At 36.1% G+C, this 13,687-nt stretch overlaps 1 long non-coding RNA gene across 3 annotated transcripts; it reads right to left on the reverse strand.

Annotated features, from left to right (window-relative positions):
* Nucleotides 1-9,217: 9,217 nt before the first annotated feature.
* Nucleotides 9,218-13,014, reverse strand: LOC132052601 (uncharacterized). 3 transcript variants are annotated; one of them, XR_009414011.1, is made up of 3 exons: nt 12,193-13,014; nt 11,921-12,005; nt 9,218-9,260 (listed from the first exon to the last, which is right to left on the reverse strand). It is a non-coding gene; the product is annotated as an uncharacterized LOC132052601 (long non-coding RNA). The 3 variants fall into 3 exon arrangements; XR_009414010.1 differs by having other exon boundaries at nt 11,921-12,042; XR_009414009.1 differs by having other exon boundaries at nt 11,921-12,001; nt 12,189-13,014.
* Nucleotides 13,015-13,687: the final 673 nt, after the last annotated feature.

Here is a 13,687-nt window from a genome sequence, read left to right on the forward strand (position 1 = left end):
AGCTCTCCCAAGTGCAAATAATACCTCTTGGTTTCTATTGGGCACACCTCCCACAAACAGAGTAGCCAAGAAAGATCATGAAATATTTGCTTTCTAGATCTCCCTTGCACTATATCTGAACCTTAAGCACTACTGCTTGTATCTTTCTCTTGAAATCTCTACCACAAGAAATTGAATCTTTAACCAATTGCAGAAAGAAAAGAGGATAAACTGAAACAGTTCAACTAAAGCACATACGCACCTAAGAAGACTTCAAATAAAAGTGCAAGAACGAATTGACTTGAAGTTTTCCCTGAAAAATTCCTCAACTTGTAGCAAAATTCCTGAAAAATTATATCTTTTCCAATTACAGAAAGAAAAGAAACGAAACGGAAATGATACAACGGAGCCTAAAAAATGTCTATTGATTTAAAGAAGGCAAATTCTTGTTAGGTTTTTTTGGTTTTCCTTCCTATGTGAAATTAGATTAATAAAACTCAATCCAATTAAGTTTTGGGTTTTCCCTTCTTATGTGCAATTGGATTAATAAAACCCAATCCAATTTGGACCAGGCCATTTTTGCCCAAAAAAATTTCTCTATATATAGGATCAATTTAGGTCTTATTTTCAGAACACAAGAGTCAATTCATAGCATCCATATAGAGAGAAAAACGTGAGAGAGAAAGCATAGATTTTCGTCCATTTAAATTTTCTTCTCAGGCTATAGTCACCGCTTTAAATTGTGTTTCCCGATTCGTTAACCGTTGGATCGTCTTGAAATTTGAACCGGGGGTTCTCAACATCCGGTTCTTCGTTTTCAATGGTGGAGATCGAATTTTGTGATCGTCGGAGCTCCAGCTTTTCGAATACGAACGGTAGCTCATTTTTGGGGGCTCTTCGATTTCTCTTCTTTCTTCACTAGTTTTGGTGCTATCTTTTATGTATTGGTGCTCCGTGCTTTAGCTTTGTTGTTGTAGCCATTTCGAGAATATTGTTGTAACTCTTGTTGTTTATAGTGAGATTTCGCTCATGGGCACGGAGGTCCCGTGGATGTTTTCTCTTCCATCTCATGAAGGGGTTTTACCACGTAAATTTGGTGTCTTTTGCAATTGATTTATTTTTGCTTGCTTTGCTATTTTATTGTTGGTATAGCTATTATGTGGATTTCCATTTGTGCTAGTGTTTATTGTCTTCTCTTGATTCAAATAGTGTGAGAAGTTTCGACTTGGGTATTTCTTCCATCGTTACCTCGTCGTGCAAATGATTTGGTTATTGCTTGTTTCTTCCCAACAAAGTGGTATCGCAGCTTGTGGTTGTATTTGGTTGTGTTGATTGTCTATTTGAATGATGGAGACAAATATGAGCAAGATGGTTTGTTTAATGGCGGTAGCTAATTACCATATTTGGAAAAGCAAGATGAAAGATCTTCTATTTGTCGAAATTGCATTTACCGTGTTTGCTTCTAAGAAACTCGAGTCTATTAAAGATGAAGAGTGGGAATTTGAGCACTTACTAAATGGTTTGTGGCTATATCGAGCAATGGGTTGAAGATAATATTCGAAATCATATTGTGAATGAGACAAATGCTAAAAGCTTGTGGGAAAAGCTCGAGACACTTTATCTTCAAGACCGACAATAATAAGTTGTTCTTTTCCCGAAACAATTGATGAATATTAGATACAAAGAGGGCAACCCTATTTCTAATCATATCAATGATTTTCAGGGTGTCCTTGATCAGCTGTCTGGAATGGGTGTCAAGTTTGATGAAGAAATACAGGGACTTTGGCTTCTTAATACTTTGCCAGACTCCCTTGCGAAACCCTTAGAGTTTCTTTGACTAATTCTCGGTGATGGTGTAACTATGGAATATGCTAAAAGTGGTGTTTTGAATGAAGAGATGACGAAGAGGGGAGAAGTAACCCGAGGTCTAATGAAAGAAGGCAAAAGTATTAACAAGTCAAGATCCTCTGTACAAGAATCTTACATGTGACTATTGTCACTGGTGTGAAAGGGCACATCAAGAAACATTGCTACAAGTTTAAGAGAGACCGTAAAAGGCAAAAGAAAGAAGGCGATAATGAAAATCGTGTTAAATTCATTTGTTGTTCCGAAAATGATCTTCTTGTTGCTTGTGGTAAAAATGATATCAATCTTATTTGTGATGAGTCTACCAGGTTTGTGGATTCGAAGGTGTCACTTCTCATGTCATGCCAAAGAAGGAATTATTTTCTTCTTATACAAGGTAATTTTGAAAATTTACGAACGGGCACTAATAGTGAGGTTGAGGTACTTGGCATTGGCACGGTTGCTTGAAAAGTAAGAACCAAGTTCGAGGTTGGTTCTTAACAATGTCAAGCATGCTCCGTTTATGTTCATCCGAATTTAATTTCGTAGGATCGTGATTTTTGATGATGAGGGTTATGATCAAACCATTGGTAGTGGCCGGTGGAAGCTTCTTAAAGGTTCAATGATTATGGCTCGAGGTAACAAGATATCTCGACTTGTACTTATTTCGGGGCTCCATTTGTAGTGACTTAGTAAATTTGGTGGAGAATGATCTTACATCGGATCGTGAGTTATGGCATAGAAGGTTGAGTCATATGAGCGAGAAGGGATTGATAATTTGGCTAAGAAGAATTTGCTTTACTATTAAAGATGGAGTGAAACAAGCAAAGTTAAAGAGATGTGTTCATTGCTTAGCCGGAAACAGAAAAGTTTCTTTTCAAAGTCATTCGCCTTCAAGAAAAGCAATTTGATTTGATGGAGTTGGTACATTCTAATCGATATTTGTGTGTTCCTTTTAACGTAAGCTCTTGTGGTGGTGCACTTTACTTTGTGACTTTTATTGATGATCATTCTCGCAAACTCGGGTATTTCCTTTGAAGTCCAAGGATCGGGCCTTCTTCAACTTCCGATGTGTTCAAGACTTTTCGGTGCCTTGGTTGAGAGACAAACGGAAGAAACTAAAATGCATCCGCTCGTACAATGGTGGTGAATACATTGGTCCCTTTGATAATTATTGTAGACAGTCACGCCAAAGAAGAAATTATTCGACATCGTAAAACTCCTCTAAAGACTCGAGTTGAAAATGGTTTAGTTGGTTCTTAAGGATGAACAAAACTCGTTGGAGAGTGTTAGATGTTTGCTTTCGATGCTAAGTGTTCGCATTCATTATGGCTCAAGGTAACACCGCCGCTTAATTTATCAATTTATCTCCACCGTTGCTTTGGATGGTGATGTCCACGACGTAGTTTGGTTTGGTAAGGATGTCTCTTATGCTCATCCGAGAGTCTTGTGTAAGGCCTTTGTGCGTATTCCAAGGATGAGAGGTCAAAATTTGGAAGTTAAACTAGGCGGGAATATTATTTTGAAGAACATCTTGAAAATAATGAAGATCAAGTTGATAATGAAGATAGTGATCATCGTGAATACATCAGAGCTTTGATAAATGACCGTGACTATTGCACTCGAAAAATTCCTGTTGATGCTCAGGTGAAAGATGATGTGGTTGGCCACCCTAACGCTTCGCTATGTTATCAATTTACGCTCCCGTGGACGGTGATGATGACAAAGCTTTATTGATGTTCCGAGAGTTCTCTCGTATGATCTATTAAAGAGAAAGTACCTTCATCTCGTTATTCTCCCAATGAGTTTGAACTCTTGGTGATGGGGAGAACCGAAAGTTTTGATGAGGCCATGGATAGTGAAGAAAAAGAAAGGTGATTTGATGATCGCGGATACGGCAAGATCAAGAGATTAAATCCTTGCATGATAATCATACATTTTGATGCTGTTAATCTTCCTGTAGACGAAAAAGCTTTGAAAAACGGTTTTGTGGGCTTTTAGGGTGAAACATGAAGATGGTAACGATCTCGTTTCCACGGTACAAGGCTAGATTGGTTGTCAAGGGCTTTAATCGGTAAGAAGGAGTTGATTTTGATGAAATTGTTTCTCCGTTTGCGAAGATGTCATCTATTCGTGTTGTCCTAGGCTTGGCTGCAAATCTAGATTTGAGTGTTGCTTGATCATCGTGATGACGGTTTCCTCCACATAGTCGGGAGGGGAGAATTGTTAGGTTTTTTGGGGTTTCCCTTCCTATGTGGAATTGGATTAATAAAATCTAATCCAATTAGGTTTTTGGGTTTTCCCTTCTTATGTGGAATTGGATTAATAAAATTCAATCCAATTTGGACCAGGCCATTTTTGCCCAAAAAAATTCCTCTATATATAGGATAAATTTAGGTCTTATTTTCAGAACACAAGAGTGAATTCATAGCAGCCATATAGAGAGAAAAACGTGAGAGAGAAAGCAGATTTTCGTCCAGAAATTTTCTGCTACAGCAGTCCGCTTTAAATTGCGTTTCCTGATTCGTTAACCGCTGGATCGTGGTGAAATTTGAACTGGGGGTTCTCAACATCCGTTTCTTTGTTTTCAACGGTGGAGATCGAATTTTGTGGTCTGTAGCTCCAGTTTTCGAGTACGAACAGTAGCTCATTTTTTGGGGTGATTCTCTCCTTTCTTCCTAGTTTTGGTGCTATCTTTTATGTATTGTTGCTCCGTGCTTGACTTTGTTGTTGTAGCCATTTGGAGAACATTGTTGTAACTCTTGTTGTTTATAGTGGAGCTTTTGTAGGCGGAGGTCCCGTGGATGTTTTCTTCACCTTGAAGGGGTTTTACCACGAAATTTGGTGTCTCTTGCAATTGATTTATTTTTGCTTGCTTTGCTATTTTATTATTGGTATAGCTGCTGCCTGGATTTCTATTTGTGCTAGTGTTTATTGTCTTCTCTTTATTCAAATAGTGTGGGAAGTTTCGACTCGGGTATTTCTTCCGCTGTTACCTCGTCGTGCAATTTGGTTATTGCTTGTTTCTTCCCAACAAATCCTGCATCTCAGTTTCTAAGCAGATACACCCAAAATATTGCATCACGGTTTATCCAAAAAATGAAAATCAATTAAAAGCATCAAGATGGAAGGCAACAATATGAAAAGGAAAATAAACATGATTGACATTATTCTTGACACAATGGGGAGAGAAACCAAAAATGAAATCAACATCTGAAATCGTATAATGGGTAGAATTTTACCTATTTCATCTTCTAAAGCTGTAATGACCCGTTCGGTCGTTATTGCATTTCCAACCCTTTTAATCCCTTTTTGAGCTTTATTAGCTCATATTTGAACCACTGGGACCGTTGCACGCTTCCCGAGGTCATGACTTGATTTGGGTAAGTTTTAGGAAAATTTGGCTTGTAAGTGAAAACCATTTGACTCATAGTTGACTTTTGGGTAAACACCTTTTTCGGGAATCCGTCGATTCCAAGAGGTCCGGAGGGTCTTTTAGAATTTGTGTGTATATTTGATTCGGTTCCCAATGCACTCGAGTGCATTTGGGGACTTGGGTTGGGCAGTTGATTTTGAGGTATCGGGAGTTGACTTGGTCAACAAGACCTTCGTTGGGAATTCTGAGGCCACAAGTGCGTTCGTAGCGTGTTTTTATGTATGTCTACATATATGGTGTGTGAGCAGATGGCCTCAGGTGATAGTCGGGATTTTGGGTTGAGATTGTGAAAACTTGGGATTTCTGGTGTCTGGTCCGCTATGGCGGCACCTGCACTGCGGCAACGGTACCGCTTTAGCGGTCACTCTGCCGCTGTAGCGACTTAAATAATTTAGGCATGACCGCTGTAGCGGTCATGGGACCGCAGAAGAGGTGCCGCTGAAGTGGTATATTGGTCGCGGAAGCGGGTGACGGGCAGTTAACTTCGTTAAATGAGTGTTAAAAGCCTTAAGTTCCTCATTCATTACTATTCCGAAAACTGAGTTATTTGGAGCATTTCAAGGCAATTCTTGGGAGAAATTCATCGTGGCAAGTCCCTTTACTTTCCTTTCCATGCCATGATTTCATTATCACCTTAGGATTCCATTGTCATGCTAGTTCACTAAGCTTTTAAGAATTAAAAGAGAGCTCAATGAGTTCTTCTTTCTATGATTTGTAATCTTGATTTATTGATTGGGTTAGCTTCATTAAGCTTGGAATTGATGACTAGAATCTATTATTGCATGATTTCTTTCTAATTAGTGGCTAAAGTATGAAATTGGAAGTTAGGGTTTATACCCAAATTTGGGGGTTTTGCCTAGAATCCGAATTTAGGTAAATTATTGTTTCTTCTAGCTTGTAATTGATGAGAATTGATCACCTAGAGTGTTAATTTCATCTTGAGACCTATATATTCCTAATTTCACCTTTCTAGTTCATAAACCCCATTCCATAGGTTGGGGATTTGGGTCTTGAATAGAAGTAGGGTTTGATTGATGTTCTTTTTTATTCTAATTGCATATTTCGGATATGATTAGACTTCCTTTATCTCAAGGCTCAAAGGAAAGGAAAGACTAAGGTGTGATTGTTGGAGACTTTGTTGTTCGGCCTTCCAAGTAGGTTAGGGTTACTCTATGGTGAGACTTCGATTAGCGAAACATATATTTAGATGATATTGTCGGAGAATGCATGTAAACCTTCGGGTATGAAGTTGGGTTGGATATTGTCTTAGGTTGGGCCTTGTTGTATGATTTGGGGCAAGCCACCCAGTTGTGTTGTGACTTATCTTGTTCTATTTGTTGTTGGCTCGTTGCCACGTGGAGATAGTAGATATTGGTGACTAGTGATATATCTTGATGATGATATTGTGGCACCTTACTTGTTGCTATTTTGAGACGAGGATTGTAATTCTATTGTGGCTTATTGTGTAGCCTTTTTATTGATATTGTTGGTGTGCCCATGTGTGGTACTGTTGAGATTGATTTGATTATCGATATTGAACTCATACATTGCACGCATTCTCATCCTTCATGATATATTGTTGATACATTGATGATATACAAGGAAAAAGCATCATGTAATGGTGGGCTCGATTGGATGAGTGACGTGAGGACCGATGCGAGATGTTTATCCGAAATCGAGGTATGAGTGTTTGTAGCGATTGCCGAGGTCTTTTCGGAATCGTGAGGATTGATACATGGACTTCGCAGTCCCCCATGAATTGTCTTTGCCGAGATTTGATGTTCCATCATCGGAGTACATGTGTATCAGTGCATATGCATGGCATCCATATTTCATACATTATTGCATTGCATTGTACCTTTGGCTTCTTATGATATAGTTGTGATTTAAAGATTCGAATTGGATGTACTGAGACTTGGCACAGTTGGGTTTAGATGTTATAACATAGGTGATGACTTGTACTCGGTTACTGGCTTGTGTTGACTTATACCTTGTTGATTTACCTGTTTATCTTTCTTTATTGTCTTGGTATATGTTAGCTAATCTTAGTCGGCATATGATACCTCCCAGTACGTGTTGTTTGTCGTTAATTTAATTTTATTTGTCCTGTTGACCTGCACTTGTTGCATTCTTTTATGAATGCAGAGTATTAGGTGGATCGACGTCTACCCTCATCGCTGAGAGTTCGAGGTTCAGATTCTTAAAAAAAAAAAAAAAAAAAAAAAAAAAAAAAAAAAAAAAAACAAAGTGATTCGTGTCTGTTGGGGTGAGAATGTGGACGCTTCGCTACCCAAAGACTCTTCTGCTAGTATGTCTTACTTTGCTTTTTTGACAACTTATCATACATTCAGATATGCAATGGGGTTATCCATCGGTTCAAAATTTCATATTAGTGTGATCGACTTTGTAGTTAAAAAGTGGTTTACATGATTTTTATGCTTATGTGTTTGTATTTCCAAGCTTCAAAGAGTGAGGCATTACTCATTTTCACTGATGAGTCATTCATCATCAGTTGAATGAATAATAGGTGTCATTTTTTCCAGAATTATTAGAAGACCCTTGCCTTTTTTTACAGAAGAGTATTATAACTACAATAGAAATAGAGGTCTATAGTCAGTAGTACTATTATTTTAACGCCTTTGTTAAATATCGTCAAAGGTTCTTGTTTGAATACACAAATGTAGATGATACAGTATTCAGAATTTTCGTACTGAGCTGATAAATCAAACTTCAAATTTTCCTTTATTATTGCCACCAGAGGTGGAATTAATCATCCTTGCATCCCATTTATAAAGTTTCACCATTTTACATCTAGTAAGTTGAAAAATCTCAGAGCAATAACTCTATATTGAGCAGAGTACTCAGGAAAAAAGAAATAGAAAAGCGAGAAGAAAAGATCTTTACCTATGGTGTCATCGGTTGTATCCTCAGATTCAGCAGCTTCTGAAAACAGTAAGGGCTCAATACAAATGAAGAAGGCTATGCAACAATGTGATGGTATGTCGAAGCAACGATGAGCCAACAAATCCAAAGCATAATCAGAACATTTATATTATACAAAAAGATTGCAGCCAAAATGTAGAAGCAGAGAGAACTTAGTTCGTCTATGCAAGAGAAAATAGAAAGAGGCTGACAACGTAGTACACGTGGTTTACTAATATAAAGTGCAATACACACGCGTCCTTATGAAATGAAGACATGGGATACAAAGGGAATTTTAAAGAAGAGGGAGGGTATGAAAAGTAATAGAAAATTGGTTAGTTTAATGAAAGTAGCGTAAAGTACAAATTTCAGAGCTGCTGTTCGTCCTCCAACTCCCATTTCTATAATAACTAGATGAGTGGTGCCCGTGCTAGCACGGGGCCTGGCGGACATGACTTTTTGCTTGTTTTAAGTGGATACAATTTACAATAAATTTTTGGACAGATTGTGATTCATAATAACAACAGTACAACAAATATAGAAAGCCATCATGAATTTGTATTCGACTCTAATCAGTTCAAACTTGTAACGTTGTCATTTCTCGTCCAATGGGAAACCATGAGAATGAAAATTGAAAACAAGAAGTAAGCTGAAGTAATATTTGCATAATACCAAGTAGAAATGAGAACTGCAGATTAATAAGACAACTTGGAAGACTCAAATAACCAAATAATCTCAAAGAGATTTTGCACCAGACTACCAAGTATGAAAAACTTGAATAAGATCGATATATTGTCAATATGAACACATTTCCATCGACTTCTCTTCTGCCTATTGGCTCAAATAATGAAACTGATGTTGAATGAAGTGTTTCCCATCTCAAAATGAATTATATGCGTGAAATTTAGATAATGTTTTGCCGCCACCTGATATACTAAAATGCAATGACAGACTTGCAAATATACCAGCTTTCGCACATAGGCCTTGGTCTTTTAAACTGCACTTAGCCTTTTCCTTATCCTCCAAGTTGACTCTCTCTGTTTGACAGCCCACATCCGCTTTCTCTCACCCAGACACACTTAAAAAATGAAAAATATTATGAGCCTGATATATGGTATATAATTAATTAACTGGAAAACAAAAACAAAATAGAAATGAACTTGAAAATAGTGAAAAGAATAGACAAGAATATAAACAATTATACCTACCCTATGGCCTCGTGCATCTTTCAATGACCAAAAATCAAAAGGATGCTTTCGGAAAGTAAAAGAGACTATTAAGTACCAGTATTTTGGAAATCTCAGAGTCTGCTTCATGTATTAAGTTCTAAACATCTATGTAGATATATGCTATGGGAAATCGTAAGGAGTATTTTTAAGTGAGCATTTTATTTTAATCATATTAGACAGGGCATACATCTTATTACACAAGATAAAATGCCTATGGTGTCTATAGACCAAAATATGTTGCTAACAGTGGCATAATCATGGTTGTGAAAAGTCTGCTAGCATGGTAAAAATTCATCTACATATGTAATGGTTCCTTCGCTTAGAAAGAATTACTTCACTAATTTCAAACTGCATTAAAAGTTAAAGTTGAAGGCCTCGATTCTTCATATGCTTTTCACTGGCATGAAGCAATACTGCAGTCTCTCATTTTTGAGAACTTCATAAATGAGCAATACTATCATTGGTTAATACATTAATGAACCTCTCACCTAATAAACCTTTGCATTTTGGAAGCTATTTCATGTTTGTTCACCCATGATTCCCCGAATGTGCATAACAAAAAATTACCATTATAAAGCAAAGAACATGTAATATTTATACAACTACTATGTCCAAAAGAATGTAAACCCTGCACAAATTGAATAAAATATCATACTCCAAACAACTGCAGATCGTAAACCAAGACAAACAAATAACAAGCCATTATTACATTCAGAGAGTTGTCCACCTATTTGGTTGACTTAATAAAAGTTGTGCTATTTGGAAAACTAAAATCAAAATAGCCTTAGAAATTAGAATAAATAGGACACTGTTAGCTAACAACTATAAAAATCAATCCAAGTATTCAGAGAGCTCGTAATCACTATGTATCAATTTCTAAGAACTCAACTTTTAGCTTAACTACAAAGCTTGAATACATATTAAAAGACTTCAAGGTTCTGCACTATTTTCATTAGTTCTAATGCCCTCTTAGGTTCTAGTTCAACAACTACAACAACAACAAACCTAGTGTAATCCCACAAGTGGGTCTTAGGGAGGGTAGTGTGTACGCAGACCTTACCCCTACCTTGCGAAGGTAGGGAGGCTGTTTCCAATAGACCCTCGGCTCAAAGAACAGTGCACTTCAAATAAAAATAATATTTGAAGAGCTCAAATAGTCACATAGACATCATCCATTCTCATTCTACTGCTCAAGTTATATTCTTTCAATTTTTCAGTTTACCATTTTTTAATATTTTGTACAGATCTGCAAGGTGCCAAATGAATTGGCTTATTCAAAAAAGGCCTTGATCTTTGACAGATCTATCTCATGTCTGGTACTGCATACATATATTCTCCAAGGCCTTGAACCAAGTATAAGACTGTCCTTCTGGCACTTCTTTTAATCATGAATTATCTAAGAGGAAGGTGACTTACTACAAACTATATATGCAGAATTTTCAAGTTTCACTTTTTCACAAATTTAAAATGAAAAGGTATTTCAAATGCTGACTGTTAAGCACTATAATGATCATTATAAATAGATTTAATCAGACAAAATTCATGTTTGAAATCACAAATTGTCAAGTTTTCTCCTTGCTGTTAAAATAAGAAGCCAAAGCTGCATTAACATTTTTACTTGACCATAGGAATTACAAGAAGTAATTAGTTAAATTTAATAAACAAAGTTACCTTTCCCAAAGTCCAAATTCCTGGTCAGGGCAATAACTTCCAGGATTCGGCCAATTTCTGAGGGAGTAAAGACCGCCCAAAGAGTTCTGCCATCTCATCGGGCTTAAAAGAAAATCCTTTTCAAATTAGCTGCCCTGGCCGTGGCTGATTAGCAACACATGTTTCTAGGACTCTAGTATTATCTACATCATACTGTTCTATGTCTCGTATTAGTTATCCATTCTAAGCGTTGCATAGAAAGAAATTTAAGACACCATTTATCTAAAAATAAGCAACAGTAATGGTTGGCCCTAGCTCAATTAGACAATAACAATCAGCTAAGTTGACCTGCATTATGGCAAATAAATATTCATGAATGTGTCTGGCGAGTATTTGTAGGGGGCAAATCACTTGGTAGTTGTTGGCTTAGTAAATGTAAGGATGATAAATTCTATATGTTTGAAAGCAATTGATCTGTGTCAATAATCATTTTTAACACTTGATACAAATCCAAAATAGTTGTTGTCATGTGACCAGGGAGGTAAGTTAGTTCACAAATTATGGAAAATACCTATTGCATAATGAAGGTAAAGTCATTTGGAGTGTAAATAATCACTTTATGTCCTGCTCTCCCAAATCCCGTGATAATAAGCGGGAGGCAATTGATTAGTAAATAATCATTTTTAACCCATTATACAAATCCAACATAGTATGTTTGTTTCTTCAAATATCCACTATATTGTCTTGCTTCAGAAGCTAAGCTATACATTTATAATGCACACCTAACTTGCCAAAATATTTCAACACTAAATAATATTCCAAAAAAACAAATTAATGCAATTACAAATTAGCGAGGTACTAGAGGAGACTTTGTATTCATATCCGTGCACTATCTTGAATGCAAAGGCCCAAATGAAAGCATTGTTGAAGACTTCTTCTTCTTCCTGCAGCCAACATACTTTTTGTCATTAGCTTTGTGACCTTTAAAAATAAAAACTTACAAATGTAAAGGCTTGAAAAGAGTCAACCTAACAAGACTAATTTTGTCCTACAAGCACAAGGGTACAAACACAACAGGGAAACCATTCACTACTTAATCATTGAACACAAACGGTAAAATTTATCACTTACAGTCAAAGCAATGGTCCTTCCTCCCCAGCTTGAGCAACTTTCACTTTTGAAAATCTGTCAACCAAAATTGTCCATTATATTCCAACTAAATGGATAAAAATTATTTGGTATTGAAGCGTATTAAATATTAAAATGCATTGCTTTTAAAATCTTCTAAAGTATAAAAACTGGCAAGTTTAAGATATATAGTAATATGCAAGTCATCTTCAATCTCCAAGTAAGTATGTACTTGCTGCATTACAAATAAAAACGTCGATTAATCAAGATTGTATTTTTAGTTCATGTACTACAACTTTCTTTCCCCACAAATTTCTGATTTGTACTTGTTTCTCCAATATTTAACTCTCCAGCGTATTTTAATTTCAAGAAAAAGGGATAAGAACATTAGTTTCACAATTGAGAAGACTGATCAACAAAAGAAGGGAAGACTAGTAATGGCGACACTACAATGATGCAATAATTTGCTGAATAACCCACAAAATCAAACAAAAGCATCGGTAATAATTTAATAAAATAGACATCTGAAATTTAAACCAGCAATAAAAATCAGTGACAATGTCATAAATGAAGAGAATCAAAAAACAAAATTATAAAATTCGTATACCATCAAGCTAAGACATACAGCACAGACATTCTGAAAATCAGAGAAAATCATACCTGGAATTTTTATCTTGAAGCAGGATCAGAACACATGCACCGCAAAACTATCCCTACATACGGTGTATTTTCACTGAAACCACAGGATTAAAATAAAATTAAAAAATGAGCAAAAGAAAACAGGGAGGAGAAGACAACAACTCACCTGAAAGAGAGAGATAGAAGGGAAAAGTTCAAAATTGCTCTAAGATGGCAAAGAAAAGCCAAAAGAATGGACAAAAATTAAATCCACGTGTTGGTTACATAGGACACGTATTGATCTGGAACTCACTGGAAGCCTAAAAGACAGGAAACACTTTAAAGAATGGACTTGAGGTAAATTTCAAGAATACCCTTCGTCGTCCACTTGAACTGTCACTTATTAATAATTTAAATAAAATTAAAATAAAAGAACTAGCACAAGCATATTTCAAATTAAATCAGATTTCTTTAAAATGCTTTCCCCTTGATATTGAATTCTACCAACTAATAAAAAAATAAGTGTAATTTGACAAAATTATATTGTAAACGTTGATATATATGAAATATTCTAAGAATTAAGAAAGAAAATTTGATATACCTGATTGAAAATATTTTTATTATCAAATAGAGTTGTCACGGCCCATTTCGCAGGTCATAATGGCACCCACGGTATCCCCTGTGGGCAAACCATCCCGTTAAACACATTCATTTATAGGAAGACATGTGAAAAGTGAATACCAATTTATACTAAACTCGTAAAGTAAGTAACTTCACACGGTACAATCGCGACATTAGTATATAAAGAATATTGTTGTAAATTAAGTGTATAATAACACGTTTGTAAATTTACTCAAGATAGAATAGATTAATTTATATA

Source organism: Lycium ferocissimum, chromosome 1, assembly GCF_029784015.1.
Source record: "Lycium ferocissimum isolate CSIRO_LF1 chromosome 1, AGI_CSIRO_Lferr_CH_V1, whole genome shotgun sequence".
NCBI lineage: Eukaryota > Viridiplantae > Streptophyta > Magnoliopsida > Solanales > Solanaceae > Lycium > Lycium ferocissimum.